This window comes from Pinus tabuliformis, chromosome 8 (genome assembly GCF_031772625.1).
Source record: "Pinus tabuliformis cultivar Carrire ecotype Pingquan chromosome 8, CPIR1, whole genome shotgun sequence".
In the NCBI taxonomy this organism is placed as follows: Eukaryota; Viridiplantae; Streptophyta; class Pinopsida; order Pinales; family Pinaceae; genus Pinus; species Pinus tabuliformis.
The window spans coordinates 1,418,528,258-1,418,549,743 of NC_142294.1; the positions used below are offsets into that span (position 1 = coordinate 1,418,528,258).

At 39.1% G+C, this 21,486-nt stretch overlaps 1 pseudogene; it reads right to left on the minus strand.

The window, feature by feature from the left end:
* Positions 1-13,307, minus strand: part of LOC149240909 (putative linoleate 9S-lipoxygenase 5) — a 34,618-nt pseudogene extending 21,311 nt beyond the window's left edge.
* Between the last annotated feature and the right edge of the window lie 8,179 nt (positions 13,308-21,486).

The following is a 21,486-nucleotide window of genomic DNA, read 5'->3' on the forward strand; positions in this document are numbered from 1 at the left end:
TCTGAATTACTGAAAGAAGAGTTCTTGACTAGGTTTTCCCCTATATAAGGGTTTTAGCCCTGGTTGTCCGCCTACATTTGGTGTCCCTGATATTCATGTTTTTTTTTTTTATAATTACTTGATGAAAAAAAGATTAAAAAATAGCATAATAAAGTTAATAAAAACATAAGAATATCACAAGTAATTATCAACATAAGAAAATCTTTTTGCCCGTCTGATTTTCTAACAATTTAAGCATCCATTCTGTAACACATGGAGTCCTCCCTCTCATGCATGGAGAGCATGTAGGATCAATTTTTGGAATGAACCACTTGTATGGGTACCACGATCGCACATACTCGTATGTTGACTCAATTTTGGTTGAGATGTTCAATATACTATTAAGGGGAAAATGTGTGAAGAAATCTCAGAATGTGAGATAGTTCATGGTTTAAGGAGGAATCTAACATGCAAATGGAAAGATTTTCCTAAGAACTAGTGAGTACAATGGTTGCCACAAATGTATCTCAAGAAATGGATTTCCTTTTATATGGACATCAATGATCAGATTTTTGTAGGTACAAAAGGAAGGAGCAAGGAAGACCTGGTTGCCACAAATGTATCTCAATAAATGGATTTCCTTTTATATGGACATCAATGGTCAGATTTTTGTAGGTACAAAAGGAAGGAGCAAGAAGACCAAGAATGAAGAACTAAAGATGAGAACATGACACAAATCAAGACCAAGACAACAAATCAATAAGTAGACGATTGGATAAGAAGATAAACATAAAGGAATCATATTGTAAATGCTTATCAACATGAATAAAATTCAAGGGGGAGTGTTGGAAATTTCAATGTTGCTTGGGAGCGGGAGCGGGAGCGACCATTTTCAGAAGCTCTCGGTTTGGGAGCGAATCCGGGAGCGATTTTTTAAGAATATATATATTTTTTATATATTTTAATTTTTGATACAGATATGTCAAAAAAACATGTAGAGTGATGAATTAGACATAAAAAACATAAAAAAACATAGATTGATCATTGAACCATATCACATCAATCATCTAGAAATTATAATCGTCATCAACCATGTCCACAAGTTAGTAAAATACATATTACAACTGCAACATATTCAATCTTAAAGTTTCAACTTCAAGCTTTCAAAATTGAAAATTCAATAACATTTATCATCATTGATCACCAAAGTTATACTTGTAAGCTAAGTTTAACCATTACAAGAAGTAATATCTAAGATATTTCTAAGTCCTAACTTCTAACTGTTAACATGATATGAAATGTTATAAATTTATAAAATGAAACATGAATAATGAAATGAAATGAAACAACTTTAGTCTTTCATGAAGCATCATATTCATAATTCACAATCATTACCAATGAGTTATAATTGCCAAGGCCCAACTTCAAACTTCAAATTTTCATTGTCACAGTGATATATTGTTTACAAAAAATATCATTATGATATGAAAGAGTCAAGAGTCAAGAGTCAAGGACTCAAAACTCAATAGTTATGAAAACTAAAGTCTAAAGAAACTAAAAAATACAAGTAAACTGTAAATCTACATGTGGCCCTTGCCACGAGAGTCTCCAGGAGTATAAGCAGGTCGTGGTGGTCTTCTAGGAGTCTCCCGCACAGACCGACGACCAGAACTAGAACCTCCACGTGAGGGTGTAGATGGAGGTGGCGACAGCAAAGGAACAAGACTCGGACCTCGAGCACTGCTACTGGATGGTGGAGGTGGAGGTGGCATGGCTGCTGCAACTTTTTCATCTTCATCCCTTACAAGTTCCTCTTCCAGTTCTTCAATATGTACAATGCCATCCTCCAAATTGTCATCCTCTGGGTGATTGTCCCAAATTTTATATGTGGGATCCTCATAAGCCCGATCACAGTAATGACTCAACAACCTCAAGTTGTAGTGCACATAAACCAAGCTTTCTGCTCGGTTTTCATTGAGTCTGTTTTTTTTCACATTATGTATGTAGATGTAGGTGCTCCAACACCTCTTTGCAGAAGAAGTATTTACAACCTGTGAAAGAAATTTTTTTGCCAATTTTGGCAAAAGTCCATGCCCGCCATATGTTTCCCACCATGTGAGAGTATCAAATCTATCTCTGTCGTCCATTGCATGGAAGTTACCATAAAAACTAGTGCCACTGAAGTATCTGCCTATTTCAAAGCGCACAACGACACATTCCAAATATCCTTTAGTTACCTCTGGATCTAAATGGGGTTTGGTCCTAACCCCAACCCCTGCTTCAGGTTGGCCCAACCAAGATGTAGAGTAGTATTTTGGCGTAAGGATATACGCCAAGCAATGTAGTGGAAGATTAAGCCTATTCCACCGTTCACACACACAATCATGAATCAATTTGTACAAGTTGGGATCTCTATTATGAACACTGTCTTTTATTTCCCCCAACATGGTATCCATTTTCTCATACACCTCACCAATCACTGGTTTGTCTATATCTGCAAACCGAATCATGTGATAAATTGGCTTGGTGAAATCCAATACCTACCTCACACTTGTCCAAAACTGCCCATCAAGAGCGGCCTCCTCCACCATTTCAAAACCTGCCATGTCAACTACATTTGTAGCCCTTTCCCTTAATACCTGCCAATGTGGACTTGGTACCATGCTAGCTAATGCCTCTCTTACCTTCAAAATGTGCCTGAAGGTGAGGTAATAGCTACCAAATCTGGTCTTCGCAATCTTCAACAACTCCAATCTCGAGTGACTGCAGAAAAGGCCATGGGTATTGCTATGATTTGTAATAAATTTTATCATTTGATTGCCTTTCTTGTACAAATCACCAATCCATTGGTATTGTTCATTTTTGTTCTTGACAATATCATGCAACAGAAGGTCCAATGTGTGAACCAAACATCCAGACCAAAATATGTTGGGGTATTTATCCTCAATAATTGCTCCTGCTGCCTTACAATTAGGAGCATTATCAGTGATGACTTAGATGACATTGTATGGGCCAATACGCTCAATTGTTTCAAGTAATGCTTCTGCAATGTTGATGGTGGTCTTGAACTTGTCTGTGTAATCATGTGCAGCTAGAAAGATGGGACCACTAACAGACACAACAAGAACACTTATCAATGGCTTGCCTTTTACATTTGTCCATCCATCAGATACAATGGACACCCCATGGTCAGTCCAAGAACTTGTCATTCTATTCAAAGAATGTGATATTTTTGCTTTTTCATGATCAAGGCCAACGGTTCTTGCCTTGTCATACCCAGGGCTCTTGTATCCTTTAGGGGCATCATTTATGGCAGAAACCATTTCGTGCCAATAAGGTGAGCTAAGAACATTGAATGGTATCCCACATGCATAGAGAAACTTGTAAACCTTTGAATCCACATCATTCCTACACCCCTCATCAAGGAAATCTGATATGGTTCTACGCCTTAAAGATGATGACCCTATGCCTCCATATCCACTTCCTTGGGAGGATGCTGAAGGAGTTCTTTGTGATTGTGAGCTTGGTTCAAAGAAACCCCTTGATTTTTTTGATCTGTATTGGGCTTCCTCCTCTTCCCTTGTGTATTTGGCTCTATCCGCTGCTGACACCGCTGTACAAGTTTTGGTCCCTATTTGTTTCTCTCCATCCAATGGCCTTTTCCCGCAGAGGTGTCTTCTAGCACTGGTGTATGAACTTGTGTAATCAGTGTTGCAATGGGGGCAATGAAATTTAGTGGTTCCACCCCCTCTCCCTGTTTCAACCCTGTTAACATATTTCCACAATGGAGTTTGGTCTTGTTTAGTTTTTTGAGGGTCATGTTCACCCTCCTCCAGCTCCTCCTCATCGGGGTTTTCACCAATTTGACTTTCTCCAGCTTCTTCATCCCCCTTTTCAGTTTGGCCCCTCTGTTTCCTACTCTCCAGCACCATAATAACCATAAAAGGGACCAGGAAGAGGAAAAGGCCAAGAAATATAGCCAGGTCCATGGTGTTTGATGTTTGTAGGGTTTTGATTCTTGAATCTGCAAATTAATTCAATTTATTGGGATTAATTAATTTAATTTAAATTTATGATTTTTAAACTCAATAAACTAAATTAAATTAACTAAATTACTAGCTAACTAACTAAACTAACTAAATTACTAAGTTACTTACCTCTGCAGGCTTGCTCCTTGCTCCTTGCTCCTTTGCTCTTGCTCTTGCTCCAAACTCTTGCTCTTGCTCCAAACTCTTGCTCAATGAAGTGACAATGAAATTTTTTTAGGCCCATTGGGCTTTTAAAACCAAAAAAAAAAATTAAAATTCGATTTTTTTTGGCGCCCGCGGAAATTTTTTCCGCCGGATCGCTCCCGACGCCCGTTGAAACGCTCCCGGAGCGATTTTTAATGCCCGGGAGCGATCGATCCCTGCAACGCTCCCGAAAAAGGCAGGGAGCGTAAAATTTTTTTCGGGAGCGCGCTCCTTAGCCTCTCCGGAGCGCGATTCGGGAGCGGGTTCGAGGGGGGGGGCACTCCCCTGCAACTATGGTTGGAATATTATAATTACACTAGTAATGAATCTACAAAGCTTTAGATCTAGTTTGATTTAGTTTTGTTAGGAGTTTTCTAACTATTATACATTTTGGAGTTTTTGGATGGACTTTGGCGAGACAATTTTTGGTCAACTTATGATCTTTGTATTGAAAATGTGTTTTTGACTACATAAATGGATTCACCACCTTGAAAAACCCCAAGGCACCTGAAGTGTGAAGAGTTCACAATTCAAATTCATGATTCAAGTAAAGGCCTGCGAACTTCTGGGAAAATTTGACTACAACCCGAAGTGTGGAGAGTTCACAATTCAAATTCATGATTCAAATAAAGCCCTGCGAAATTCTGGGAAAATTTGACCACAACGGAGGTGTTGCGGATAAACAACGAATGTGAATACACCTTTAATCAGTTCACTAATTTTTCCAAGGAGGCAGGAATCAAGGGGGATAATACAGTGGCCTACAACCCAAAGTAAAATGGGGTTGAAGAGGGGAAGAACCAGTGTATCATTAGTGCGGTAAAGGCCATGATCCATGATCACAATTTTTTGATGTTTTTGAGCATTGAGGCATGCAACAAAACTCTGTATTAACACAATAGGAGCTCACACCGGATTCTAGAGGATAACACAATGGAGCTAGCATTCACAGGCAAGAAGCATAAGTTAGGGTATCTCTGGATATTAGGTTTTCTAATCCATATCCACATATCTATCGAAAAGAGGACAAAGTTGCAGTCCTCAGGTGAGAGGGGCATCATGGTGGGAAAATGCAAGGATTTGAAGACTTATAGAGTCTTCCTGATAGATTGACAGAAGACAATGCTGAGTGAAGGTGTCAAGTTTGAGGAGAATTTGGCATCTAGGAAATCTCAGGACCTACCAATAGTTGCAGAGGGGCCTCAAGAGGAGGAACCAAAGGAGGAGCTAAGACCAGAGACTTCCAATAGCAGAGATAGCCAGCATGTTGAGCCTCCCAAGATTGCTTTCAAGGAAAGAAAAGCTCCACGAAAGTTTCTAATGTACATGGATTTGGTAACCAACATCCTAGACTCGAAGCCTTCCATCTTTGTATAACCAGCCAACTAGCAAGTGTGGAGTGATGCCACGGTGGAGGAGCACAACTCCATCATGAAGAATGATGTCTAAGAGATTGTGTCAAGACAAAAGGAGAATACAATTATGACTTCCAAGTGGCTTTACATGGTAAAGCATGCAGCAAATGGCAATGTGGAGAAATATAAGGCCACTCTTGAGTTTGCTAAAAAAAAGGGAGTAGACTCCAAGGAGATGCTTGCTCCTGAAGCTAAATACTACTCTATTCAAGTAGTACTTGTAATAGCTTTTGAGATGGGATGGAGCACCCATCAAATGGCTGTAAATATTACCTTCCTTAATCGCATCATTGAGTAAGAATTTTGCATCGAGCAACCACAGTGGTTTGAGGTCCATGAAAGAGAGACACAAGTATGCAAGGTTAAGAAATCCCTATATGGACTCAAACGGGCACTCAGGGCCTAGTATAATAGGATTTATAGCTATATGTAGGGCATATTTGTCACCAAGAGTGAGAAAGATGCCAACCTATAATTCTCCTTAGTTGGATCTAAGACCCTCATTTTGGTGTTGTATGTGGACGATCTCATCCTAAGAAGTGTAGAGAGAATAATGTGGATTGGAAGTCAGATCTAGTGTCAGAATTTGAGATGAAGGATATTGGCTTGATGCATTACTTTCTGGAAATTGAGGTTTAGTAGCAACCAAGTGAGATCCTCCACAGACAAGGGAAGAACACTCTAGAGGAGCTGAAGTGATTCAAGATGGAGGATAGCAAAATGATGGCCACTCTAATGCTGACCAATCTAAAGAATATTGGGGCCTAAACATCTCGGCATTTCATTACAATCACAATTCCAATCCCTCAACTATTATTCTCATCTAAATCATGCATAGAACATACTCTCCAACTTCTGTTGATTCGGTTTGGTTCGTTTCTTTACCCATAACAATAGAGCAACCCTCAAATTCGGTTCTGCTCTCCTTCATGGCTCGTACTTGTGACACAGTTATGTGAAAATTCTATCACTACAACAACTGATTTACTTTCCCTACTTATAAGTTATTCATGAAATTACTTCAACAAACATTAAAATAAATATTGCTGCAGATATCACATCCAAATACAGAAACAAAAATATGCACACATTGACACAGTTATTTTGGACTAACGTCCCCGGAAAAACCCAATGTGGGAAAACCGGTGCAACAAGGGAGAATTTTATTATTCAACAATTTTTTTGTACAACAGGGTGCCAAACTAGCTTACCCACAGATAGACAAACTTCCAGCACTTTCCTAAACCCAGCGTAGGCCCTACTGACCTCTGCTACAACCTGAAACCCTCAACGTCGGCCTGAAATCCTCTGCGTCAGCCTACTGAGGTTCTGCGCAGCCTCTCTGGGCTTCTGTGTCACTCCTGCAGCCTCTGCGTGGATGACACATTTCTGGCCTTACGCAATCTCTGCTGCCTCTATGTGGATGACGCATTTTTGGCTTTGCGCAATCTCTGCTGCCTCTGTGTGGCTTCCTCTGGTTCTGCGTCTGCCTCTTCTGCGCTATTCTCCCATCTCTCTGTTCCATACTTGCTGCCTCCTTACTGCTCTCCAAACCACTGATTCAATTTCTCAGCAAACCCCGCTCCAGAAATTGAACTAACTGGTCTCCCTCAGTGTGTTCTCCAAGTGCCCCTCAAGCCTCCTCTTATACTTTTTTCTGTTGACATTTCAACGACCGAGATTAAGTCCATAATCAACAGCAAAGATTAGATCTGGCTTGATCCATGTCTTTTGGACCATTCTAACACAGATTCATATTAACACACGTTAATATTTTATTTTCCCTAAGTTTAGACTTAGGGACTCCATTACAAATATTAATTATTTTAATATCTCCTGCTTTGTTTAGAATTTTCCCAAACCCTTTCTGGGTATTGAAGATCTCATGTGCCCCAACCTCTCCACCAAATTTCGTGGCTAGAGCACATCCGATGCTACCCAAAATCAACACTCCCTCTTAGGGAGGATTGTGCTCTAGCAATACTCCTCACTAAGTATTACTCTGATCATTCGGCATCGTTACCTGTGTTGATGCTAGGCCTCCCTACCCAAAATCCTCTGCACTGCTGCATCCTGTACTGTTTCCCATGGTTTTGTCACTGCCACTGCTGCATCTGTACGACAACGCCCTCTGCATCCATGCTGTTGCTGTTCCTTTCTCCCAACATTGCATCCGCACTGCACCTTCCTCTGCATCTGTGCTGTTGTTGGTCCTTTCTCCCAACACTGCATCTACACTGCAACTCCCTCTTTATTCATGCTGCTAACACACTACTTCTAAAAGGGGTTCTTTACCATCCCCATCTTTTCCCTGAAGTAGTCAAATTTTGACTTTCCAAGGGCCTTGGTGAGGATATCGGCCACTTGTTCCCCTGTAGGATTGTAGCTCAACTGTACAACTCCACGTTGGACACAATATCTAACAAAGTGATACCGGATATCCATATGCTTTTACCTATCATGAAATACTAGATTCTCAGAGAGTTTGATGTAACTCTGATTATCACACATGATCCTGGTCGCCTCCATATTTCTTCTGAAAAGGTTTACCAACAATTTTCTAAGCCATATGGCCTCACACGAAGCTGTGCTTGCTGCCATATATTCTGCCTCAAATGAGCTCAGAGCCACAGACTCTGTTTCCTACTGCACCAAGAGGTTATTCCTGATCCAATGTTGACACAATACCCAGAGGTACTTTTCCGATCCACTGAACTTCCTGCCCAATCTGCATCAATAAATCCACTCAACCTGATATCCTTCCCCTTGTTGTACAAGCGCCCATAATCAATTAATCCCTGTAAATACCTGAGAACATGCTTGGCTGCTGCCTAGTGAGCCCTCTTTGGTTCCACCATGAACTGACTGAGGGTGTTGACAGCGTAGCAAATATCTGGCCTAGTATTGACTAGATACATTAGGGACCCTATGAGCTGTCAATATAGGGTGGGATCGACATCCTTGTCTTCAAATGCGTCAATCTTCTTCCAGTTGGTGATCATTGGTGTAGCCATAGGTCTACAGTCTCCCATCCCGAACCTTTTCAGAATTTCTGTATCATACCTTCCTTGCCCAAGGAAGATTTCTCCTTTCTGCTGCCAAACTTCCAACCCTAGAAAATAATGCATTCGTCCTAGATCCTTCATATCAAACTCTGTGGCAATATTATTCTTGCAGTCTTCAAGAAGTTTGGATGATCCTGTCAGGAAGAGATCATCCACATATAATACTAAGATAAGTGGCTCGCTCTCTACGACCAGATAGTAGAGATTCGGATCCACGTCACTCTTGACAAACCCCATCTTCTTCAAGTAGCCATCTATTCGACCATACCACACTCTTGGTGCCTGCTTCAGCCCATACAAGGCTTTCTTCAGTCTGCATACATGAGACTTCTTCTCATGAGTTTCAAAGCCCTGTGGGTGTTCAACGTATACTTCTTCTTTTATTACCCCGTTCAGAAATGTTGTCTTGACATCCATTTGATGGATCTCCCATCCCGTCTGGCCTACAAGAAATATCACAGTACTAATAGATGTATACTTGGCTATCGGGGTGAAGGTTTCCTCATAGTCCATCCCTTCCTTTTGAACATACCCCTTAGCCACAAACCTCGCCTGTATTTTTCAATACTTTCATCCACAACATATTTGATCTTGTAGATCCATCTTGAACCTACCACAGATCTGTCTTGAGGCCTTGACACCACCTCCCAAACATCGTTTACCGTTATGGAGTTATACTCCTCCACCATCGCATCTAGCCAAACCTGATGCTAAGCTGCCTCTTTGAAGCTCGCAGGCTCTCCATCCTGAGCCACTGACGCCTGATACTTGTCTAGCTATTTTTGCTCCCTTTTACTATTCCTTGGTTCTTCGATGAAGTTCTTTGCATCACGCAGAATTTGACGAAGTTCCCTGCTGGTTCTTCCTCTGCCAACAGGTGCTTCTGTTTGCTCCTCTTCAGAATCTTCCTAATCTAACGAAAGATTCTTCACTTCCGTTGGTTGAAGAGGCATGACCAATGGATCCTCTTCCGACTACTCCTTGGAAGGCATTTCACAAGATCTTATGAAGCTCTGTCCTACATGAACTTCACATCTCATCGTACTACTACCTTACTGCTCCCTGAAATATAGATCCTATATGCCTTAGCATTCTCGCTGCATGGCCCTAGCTGCTTCTACAATAGTCATGTTTTTCCTTTCTGCCACCCCATTCTACTTCGGATTATAGGGAGCTATCCACTCTCTTCTCATGCCCTCCTTAGCACAATAATCAGTGAAGTCCTTATCGACATATTATCCACCATTATCTGAGCGCAAGACTTTGATTTTCTTACCTGTCAGATTCTCCACTAGAGCCTTGAACTCCTTGAATCGACCGAAAACCTCATCCTTGGTTAAAAAAAATAGATCCAAGTTTTCCTCGAGTGGTCATCAATGAAGGTACGGAAATACTCGGCACCGCTGAGAGCTTTGATAGACATGGGTCCGCGAATATCTGAGTGTATCAATCCTAGTACACTCTTGGCCCTATGGTTGCTCCTAAGAAATGTCGCCTTGGCATACTTTCCTAGAGCGCATCCCCTGCATACATCATCTTTTTACATACTCAAATCTAGAACTCCTGTTACAGTGCTCCTGAGAATTCTCAGAGCTCCATGGCGCAAGTGACCCATCCTTCTATGCCATAGTTTGTTCAATTTTTTGTCCCCATGACTGCCTATTAGTGCGATTGGAGATTCTAGTTGTAATATGTACAACTGATTACTTTTGATCTCGATCTGCACTTTCTTTTTCCAACGTGAGTGTTTGACGTATACCTTTTCCTTGATGAAGTTGGCGTCATAGCCCTTGCCTTGTAGTTGTGACACGAAAAGTAAGTTCATTCCCAATCCTCGCACATGTAGCGCATTTGTGGCATGAAACTGCTCTCCCGATTCTGTCTGAAAAACTAGGGTACCCTTTCCTACTGAAGTACACTTTGCCTTGTTCCCCACGGTGATCTGAAAGTTCATCTTCTCTTCTCGATATTCTGAGAAACACTCCCTGATTCCCATCATATGCCACGAGGCTCCACTTTCTGTATACCATACTTCTGATGATGCAACACTAGTCATGCATGCCACTTCTTCTTCAAACCTAGAAGCCAACATAGAGAAATCGAAATCTCTCTCTTGTGCAATCTTTTGACAATTTGTGTGAGTCCTCTGAGGTGGATGCCTCTGCATCGTGGTCTCGACCCATAACTGATTTTCCTTTTTTGTCTCTGATTACTTGCTCTGATACCATGTGAAAATCCTATCACTGCAGCCATTAATTTACTTTTCCTACTTATAAGTTATTCATGAAATTACTTCAACAAACATTAAAATAAATACTGCTGCAGATATCACATCGTAATACAAAAACAAAAATATGCACACATTGACACAGTTATTTTGGATTAATGTCCTCGAAAAACCAAATGTGGGAAAACCGGTGCAACAAGGGAGGATTTTATTATTCAACAATTTTCTTGTACAACAGGGTGCCAAACTGGCTTACCCATAGATAGACAAACTTACAGCACTTTCCTAACCCCAGAGTAGGCCCTACTGACCTCTACGACAACCTGAAACCCTCTGCGTCAGCCTACTGAGGCTTTGCGCAGCCTCTCTGGGCTTCTGCGTCACTCTTACAGCCTCTGTGTGGATGACGCAAGTCCTTTTGGCTCTGTGCAGTCTCTGTTGCCTCTGCGTGGCTTCCTCTAGTTCTGCGTTTGCCTCTTCTGTGATGATCTCTCGTCTCTTTGTTCCATAGTTGCTGCCTCCTAACTGCTCTCCAGACCACTGGTTCAATTTGTCAGCAAACCTTGCTCCAGAACTTGAACTGACTCGTCTCCCTTAGTGTGTTCTCCAAGTGCTCCTCAATCCTCCTCTTATACTTTTTCTGTTGACATCTCAACGGCCCAGATTAAGTCCCTAATCAACAGATAAGATTAGATCTGGCTTGATCCATGTCTTTTGGACCATTCTAACACAGATTCATATTAATACACGTTAATATTTTATTTTCCCTAAATTTATACTTAGGGACTTCATTAAAAATATTAATTATTTTAATACCTCTTGATCTGTTTAGAATTTTCCCAAACCCATTCTGGGTATTAGAGGTCTCATGTACCCCAAAATCTCCACCAAATTTCGTGGCTAGAGCACATCCGGGGCTACCCCAAATCAACAAGTTCCCAGTTCTATATCGCTCGTCTTGCCTTGCCCTGTGAAATTGTGTCATAATTCGTGATTCTTGCCTTCCAACTCAATTACACGGCTTTCAATATATGTGTCATATGGGCATGTGAAGGGATTTGTCTCATCCAATCGACCCATATCTTCGGTTGGACGACTCTTCACATCTCACTAGCCAACACTACAAATACTTGTGCTCACCTCCTTTCTCATGAAATAGACCCATGCATGTTGAAATCTCCGAATGTGGAAATGTGTGGGCTCAATTGGCATGACCTGGCCAACTCAATCCATCGTAAGGAAAACCTCAAATTTGGGCGAGCGCCCAATAGTTAGGCCAACTTATCCCCACTCAACTCATTGCATTCGGGCGCACTCATCTCCATCGTCTCACTCGATCATGGGCACACTCCTCTAGACTCATTTGATTAACAATTTCAAAAATGCCGCACAATCGTTGTAAATCATACGATGACTATCTTGTTTTTCGGCTCAACTAGCCAAACTTGTGCCGCTTGTGGGCACTCAACCCTAAGGGCCTAGCATCCTCCTGCACTTCAAAGATGTATCCGTCCTCAACAAAGAACACCCTTGGCAATCCATCCATCGCCAAGGTGTTGCATCCTCAAGCTGATTGTCCATCAAACTAACATCTCATGCCATCGAACAACCTCGTATCAAATTGCATGAATCATGTGATGAATGATCATTTCCTAACACTGCATCAACATGTGAACTTGTGAGTGCTCTCATAAGAATTCCATGTGTTGGATCCCCTTGTATCATTAGCTAATCTAATTGTAGCGCCAACTGCACGAGAGCTCATGCCATCCAAACAAATGCAAACACTTCACATCCCAATGTCATCCCAAACATATCAGTTCTACACATAAGATCCATCATCTCAAATCTTCTCACCAAGAAGTACTTCTACTAAGCACTCCACATATCTCTATACTCGCCTCCCTTAGCAATTGACGATGAGGCCATCTCCAAGAGCTCACACAGAAAATGAAGTTTGGTAGTCTTGAGGACTACCTCTCCACACTCCATATCCAACTCCACCTCCTGAAGATGTACCCTGCTCTCTTGAATATGCTCTATCCAATGCTAGAGTGGTCCTCTAGCTCCTGGAATGACCCCTCCATATTTGTTTGCAATGTATCTCAATAATGGGGGATAGGAAGCTATCCTACCCTTGTTGTCCTTAATTAATCTCTCCAACTCTGGATCCTCTTGCCATAGAACTCACTATTGTCTCCCTAGACTCTTCAATCTCCCTGTTGGCTCGTCTATACCAAGGCTCATCATTTTGAGCCTCATCCCATACTACAGATGAAATCCTCCTAGCTCCATCATCATCAAGGTAATCCTCAATCAAATATCCCTTCTCATCATAAATGTCAACAAACTTATCAAATGCAAGTGATGATGTCTTAGCATTAACCATCTAAGGTCTCTCAGCAAGGCTGAGAGCACTCTTTGCCAAGTCAATCATCATCCTAGTCTAGTGGAGCCCTATATGGACTCAAACAGACACCCAGGGCTTGGTATGACAGGATTGACAACTCTTTGTAGGGCAAAGGCTTAACCAAAAGTGAGTTAAATCCCAACCTATATTTCTTGTTGGTTGGATCCGAGACCCTCATTTTGATGTTATATGTGGACGATCTCATTCTAACAGGTGTAGAGAAACTATTGCAGGTTGCAAGTTAGATCAAGCGTCATAGTTTGAGATGAATGATATTGAGTCGATGCATTACTTTATAGGACTTGAGGTTTGGTAGAAACCAGGGGAGATCCTTCTCGGACAAGAGAAGTACGCACTCTAGAGATGCTAAAGAGATTTAGGGTGTGGGATATCATATCAATGGCCACTGTAATGGTGACTTATTTGAAGAATATTGATTATTCAGTTCTAGAGTTGGCTAACTCTAAATAGTAGAAGCAGTTGACTTACTCATTGATGTATCTAGTCAATACTCGACCAGACATCAACGTTGTTGTTAACATCCTAAGCCAATTCATAGTTGAACCAAGGGAGGTTCACTGGATTGAAGCAAAGCACGCGCTTAGATATTTTCAAGGAACATTAGGATATGTATAGCAGTATCTTGGTGGAGATGGTGTGAGGTTGCAAGAGTACTCAGATTCAGATTGGCAAGGCAGTGATATAGATCGGAATATTAGGTTTTGGCTCATGTCAAAGTTAAAGAAGGAGAGGGAAAAGACACAAAGAGCATTCATTTCACAAGTCACGTGAGTAAAGAAGAAAATGAATATGATTTTCAGTCATTGGCGAGGATTTCAGCAGTGGTTCAACACGCAAAAGGCAGCGAGTTTTTAAGAAAGAAAAAAGCAACCAATCATAAGCAAGGAAAAGAGAAGCCATACAACCTACCAGAGTAGGTCATACAATCGTCCGTATAGATTTCGTATAGTCATACAGATTGGAGAGCAAGATGCCTCGATTTCAATGTAGACTGAAATTTTTGGGTTTGTTGTTTTCTTGGTTAATTTCTCAGAGCCATTTTCACTGTAACGGAGCTCTTGTAAGTTCTCAAGATTATTTTTAATGATAAACTAATCTAGAAGACCAGAAATAATTATGCACTATCTGTTGTTTCTTTTCTCATTTCATGGTTCGTACAAAAGTTCATAATTCCAACAAATAACTAGATATAATCAGTTTGCTTAGATAGTTGGTTTTAGGATAATTTAACATCCTCTAATGGCCATTTCCTAATTGGGGCAAATGGCCTTACAATTTCATTCTAGACTATTGCATCCGTTCCATTCCCTTTTGATTCCTTTTCAAATCACTCCTCTATTGATCTTAGAGTTATGTACTTTTCCATCATTAATTTGACCTATAATGAGAAACGTTTTGTATTCAAATGTTTTAATGAAAAGTACATGTGTAATGTCAATAATAATAAATCGAGCTAGCATAGTGAGAATAAGATTATTAATATTTTTTATTTTTATTTTTTTAATTATAACTAACCAAATGGATATATTCACTTTTATTTTCAATTATAGTTTTCATTTTTCTTCTAAAAGGTACATGTGTAATGTCAATAATAATAAATCGATCTAGCATAGTGAGAATAAGATTATTAATATTTTTTATTTTATTTTTTTAATTATAACTAACCAAATGGATATATTCACTTTTATTTTCAATTATAGTTGGCATTTGTTTTCTAAATATTTTATTTTTCTTCTAAAAGGTACATGTGTAATGTCAATAATAATAAATCGAGCTAGTGAGAATAAAATTATTAATATTTTTTTTATTTTTTTAATTATAACTAACCAAATGGATATATTCACTTTTATTTTCAATTATAGTTGGCATTTTTTTTAAATATTTTATTTTTCTTCTAAAAGGTACATGTGTCAACTCCATACACATAATGTGTTTCTTAGCCAAATACTATTATTGTTTACTTCTAATTACTTTTATCTTTTTTCAAGTTTGATATAAAATTATATTATTTCACATGAACATTGAAATACTTCATTTATGGTTGAGAATAAGAATGAAATATTTTTACACATCTTTTTAATATTTATAATGCATTTAATTAAAATTAACTACTAACTAAATAAATATATCTTTTTTTTTGTTTTTAATTATGGTAAATATTTAAAAAGAAATGATTTTTGTTTAAAAAAATTCAAGTAAAAATTTAACATTAAACACATTACACATTTACCTTATTAACTTCCTAAAAAATTAGAATTTTTTTTATAAAAATTTAATATTCCATTTTTTTATAAATTTTTCAAAAAAAAACTTTTAATCTTTTTCTACATTAACTATTAACATACTTGTAAAAATTAAATTTATAAATAATACTAATATTTTGAAATATTACTTTTCCATAAATCTAAACTAATCCTGCTTTAAATTTTAAATAAAAAATTCCATGTAAGTTGGCTTCATATAAGCGAGTGCGGAAGCCAACAACTCTATCCAGCATGATATTTACCCAAAATTACAGTGTTAAACATTTCGCTATGCGGTTGTTTCTTTGCAGGTGGTAGGACACGCGGCACGCTGTAGCTCCACTAGACCGCGCGGTGACAATGACAAATTGCGGATGTACGTACCACATGTATACAAAGGTTAAAGTCCATTTCTGTAAACGGAGACGGGAAGTCGGCCCAACCAGAGACGTAAGTAAGTTTGGTATAAGGGTTACGGAAACAGAGAACTGAAAAACGCAACGGTCAAAAATATCTGCAACAATATTATAAATTGTAAAATAAAATACCCAAATATACTCGAAACATAGCACTGAAAAAAGCAGCAGGTATAAAAAAATACAACAATATCATAAGTTATAAACTAATAATACTGAGTTAAAAGATCGTAATTAAAAGATGGGTAATTAAAAGATTGCTTAAACACAACGGTCCAAAAACTCAAGCATAAAACTCAGGAATGCCCCAATCACTATATACTGGCACGCCTCATGAATGAAGGAATGAGAGGGATCGGTGAATAAGAGGAGGAAATTCACATACGAAGAGGAGGAGGTGATCGTAATTTTTGCAATCCAGTCTGGAAACAACAATAGAGTGATCGAGTGGATTATTCATGAAGAGGGTAATTTTCGATTCCTTTTAATTTGTTTTTCTATGTCTCTGTTTATTCAACTGGTTAACCAGGGAAATGCTATTTTTATGTAACTTCACAGATGGTTTTCTCTGTTCAATCTACAGGTTAATCATGGGTGTTCTTTCTCTCTCAAGCACTGTGATGTAAAATGGTCTGTCTTATGGAGCGCTCCATAAATGTTCTGTTCTGTGTAGTGTTCCTATATAGTGTTGTGGTTGGTCTTGTGTAGTGTGTAAATGTTTGTTTTGTGTGTCTGTTAATTGAGAGAGAAAATTCCAGGCCAAGGAGACTATGCACGGGTGGTTGAAGGGCCAACTTGATCTAACAAATAATGTATCCAAAGTGAGTTGTACTCATGGCAATATTTTCTTGAATTATATTTAAATTCATTCCTTTTTCTGATGAGTTGGAATTTTATATACAGGAAGAACTGGAGTAGCAGAGAATGAGGATTTTCCAGCGCTTTTGCAACCATCAGTTCGGGAAGTTTCAATAGAAAATGAAAAATTCCTAATAAGCAAGGTTAGTATGTTTTGTGAATGGCCCTGTTCTCCTCTGTTTCATGGTTTGTGTTTATTTGTAGTTCTGTGAATGGCCCTGTTTTCCACACCAACTCCCCCGCCTCCTTGCTTTTAATGATTTCTTTTTATCTCATTTCAAGCCTATTTTTCCTCTTTCAGAGAGTATTACAAACATTCTTTAATAGTAAATTTTACATGAAGATATTTCTAGAGTTGCTGGGTGAAGAGGGTATGTACAAGACTGAACACTTATTCGATGCTTTCTCCCGCTATATGTATGTATGTCTGTAAGGCTACATTTATTCGGTGCTTTCTCCTACTGTCGTCACATTTATTCGGTGCCTGTCGTCACATTTATTCGGTGCTTTCTCCCACTGTTGTCACAGCCATGGTGCTTTTGGTGATATAATCGAGGAGAAGATCGCGAAAATCTGTCAAGAGCATATGTGGTCATCCTTCCTTTACATTTATGTTTGTGAATATTTTTCCATTTCAATTTTGAAAATCTACCCACTCTCTGTCATCCCTTCAGTTAGGATTTTTCGTGTTCAAATTATTTAGTACTTCCTTCCAGCAAGAACCGTTTGAATTTAATACCTGGTACAACACCTGTTCATCGATGTGTTTCCAAGTCCTCATCGATGTGTTGAAAGCCGATATAACTGGTTAGTAGTCAATGAATTGTCAAATACCTTTTCATGGCGTTTTCTCCACACTCGTGTTGGTCTCGTCTTAATATTGTTATTTATGATGCATCTGAATGATAGCGTCAACAAAATCCAATCCCTCAACAACATTTTGGAAAAACTGTGTGGTAATTTCCTCTACTTAGCCCTAGTACATTACCGCCCATTACCATAATAATATTAACTTACGTTGCATTCGCCATTAAATCACATCTCAACTCTTCTTATATAAATTCTACTTAAGATTGATAGAGTTAGCTGGAATGGTAAACTGCTAAAATCAGTGTTCATTCATTTATAGATACAAAACCGTTCTTGGGTTTCCAACAGAGAGTGGGGCTACCTCTAAAACTTCTTCCCATCGCACGACTTTCATTACATACGTAAACGTGTAACGTTGTGTTTTGTTGCAAGTCTCAGAGTCACATCTGCTCCTAACCAGGCCCGCTGACACTTATAACACTTATAACTCCAGAGGCAAATGGGGGTCTAGTGTGTGAGTTGTACTTTATTACTTTAATTAAGCCAATATGCCTATGTATGTTCCAGAATTTTAATTTATTTACCAGATTAAGGGAAGTCTAACTCCATAGATGGGGTCTAGTCTGTCAGTTGTACTTTATTACTTTAATTATGCCTATGTCGACACTTATAGTCTGTCAGTTGTATTTTATTACTTTAATTAAGCCAAATGCCTATGTATGTTCCAGAATTTTAATTTATTTACCAGATTAAGGGAAGTTGACGATGCATGTTGCTGCTATTCTTAATAATATTTGAAGATAGAAAATTAGATTGATTTTAAAAATAATTAATATGATGAACATTGGTCTGTGTGTTAGATCAAAGGTCAAAGGTACACGTGTCACAGGTTCACATGAGAGGAGCTTTCCAAACCTGACACTTAAGTATGATGTTATAGCTTCTTATCTTTCATTAATGCAAGGTCTATTTAAACTTATTTGCCCACTCCATAAAGAGCATGGCCCAGTGTCCAATACAGTACCAATTAGCCAGTACCAATTAGCCTAGAAACCAATACTTGGCTAACACTGAGGGCAGCATGATATTATAGCTTCTTGATCTTTCATTAGTGCAGGTCTATTTAAGCTTATTTGCCCCCTCCATAAAGAGCATGGCCCCGTGTCCAATACAGTACCAGTACCAACAATACAGTACCAATTAGCTACATAGGAAACTTAGAAACCAATACTTGGCTAACGTTGAGGGCAGCCAAGATATGCATCATACATTACATAATTGATCAACTGATCGAAGAGTTTGCCATGAATGGTACCAACAACGATTGTAATAATTGAGAACTATTAAACCAAATTCTGCTTCAATATATCCTCCTCCTTTTGCCCTCTACACAGGCCTCTTTGTAAGCTTCTATCTGATGGGAACCATCCATCATAGATAGGTCGACCTCGGTTGGTGAAACCCAGTCGTGTGGATCTAACATGATGAGGTAACTATGAACGTTAGGGGTTCAAAGTATTTGCTGTGGACACCGTGACACAACAACAACCATTGATTAGCAATGAATTAATTAATTTAATCATCATATTGATTAAACTTTTAAATTCCAAGCGAATCTGGAGATTCGGCAGATTTATGTTCATGATTTGATCATTTTTAGATTATATAATTTGGGATTAGTAAGGAATATGACAGCCGATTAGAGTGGATCGCAGCGATACTGAAAGGCCAAGTCGTTGATGGCGGCTGATTAGCCATTGTTATTCAAAAGTCTTGGAAAGAGAAAACAACGTATATTCCATAATTTGTATTGGCCCTGAAGTAGGCTATGCCTGAATAGGAAAGGACAACAAGATGTCGAAATCCCACTTGTTGCTACTTTCTTCTTCTCTGCTACTTTTCTTTCCATTTGTTCTCATTCTCCAATCCTTCGTGGTCTTCTTCCATGATGGCCTTCTCGCCTCAAATCCCATTTTTGATACACATAATAACGCCTCCCAAAACATGCTAAACTTACACAGAAGTCAAGACACTTGGAGAAACAAATAAACATGACCCTCAATTATCTATCTCAGGATCGAAACTCTTGAGGAAGGTTCCAAGTTTTAAGTATACCCCCATTAACATGACCTGGCAGGAGAGAATCAAGTGGTTCCAGGAAAACGTACCAAGATTCAAAGATCTCCACTCGAATTCAATTCTCGGCCAAAGTTGACGCCTTCTTCAAGCTCCGATTCTACATCACTTGGTTATAGCAGATCGACTCCATCGGCGATCCATGGAGAGAATTTTCAAGCAGAATCTGTGGTGCTGCCTGCTCATCATCTCTCGCACGATGTGCTTCGAGTCGGGGGAGTAGATTCTCTGGTCATTCACAAGCCAAGAATTTCATGTCATGGCAGCGGTGCTGGATCTTCGCTACCTCTTCAAGAAGACCCCGACGGAGGGATGGTTGAGAAAGATTGAGAGCGATGATATCGATCGGGGGGAGAAACCGGTAGTCATCTTGAGGTTGTTAGAAGCCTTGCATCGGCTCCTGCCAACAAATTGAATCACCCTCTCTTTATCTTCTTCATTACTTTAACCCTCTAAATTTTAGTTCTTTCTGTCTCTGTTTTTTTTTCACCTCAAACACAAGCATTGCGTGTTTAAAACTATTCTTGAATAAATTCATCGAAGATTTTGTTCAAAACTCAAGAAGTTGCCCCTCTTCCTTCTGTGTCTGTTTGGTTTAACATGAACCCAAGGCGTAGATTAGAAGCCAATACCTGCCAACCGAATTGAATCCTTATGTGAATTTGAATCTTGTCCTTATCTGAATTTGAATCTTGTTGTTTTCGGTACATGGGCGGAATCTTTTTGTTTCCTTCTCATTGAAGATCTATTAGCCTTTTGCTTTACACATATCTCTAGAGTGTTATGTTTACAAGTTGGAGCGGGAAGGGCTTCAAATTAGCAGAAGTTAACTGTTTTTACTTGGCAAAGTTTTGTGGCTGGGAAGCTCCAGCTTCAAATAGAGAAGAACCTAGACATTACAATTTTATTTTTAATATTTGTTTATTTTTTTGTTATTTCTATTGTTCCTCATGTACCACAAAATACATGAAATTTAGAAAAAAATATGTGGAAAGCATTTATTAAGAATCCCACTAGTGTATTTACCCGGTCTTGATCAAAGCATTGCCATTTTCAGATGCAGAGAGAGAAACATAGAGAAAATGCGGAGAGACACACCCACCCAACAACAACATATTCCAACAACACCCACAAAAATAAAGGACAAAATGTAATGTATGATGTATTCCAAAAACCTGTGAAAACATTTGAAACAAAAATGAAATTGCATTATTGTTTGACGTGTACGCCTATCACATTTCATGTGGTTGTTCAGCAGGAAGAATAGAATATTAACCCGCATGGTTAAATTTATGGTTGTGGTAAGTCATTACTCTATGTTCAACCTGAAGAATAGAATATTAACCCGCATGTTTAAATATGTGGTTGTGGTAAGCCATTACCTGGATAGAGGATACTCGTCGTTCCTTTGACCGTAGTGGTAACATGATTCGCTCCCTCATCTATTGTCATCCTTGTTGAGTTTCTTCCTCGTCAAAGTTTTGAAGTAGATGTATTGTTTCCAAGTAGTGAAGCGTACATAACAGATGAACCCTTAGTCTTGCGCACGCGCAGTCTCAAATTAGGACAGATCATATGCAATAATGGGCAACACCAAAATGTCATGATGATGAGATAAAAGCAATCTTACAACTTGACACGATGTCCTAAAAAATGGGTCACGGAACTCTCTTT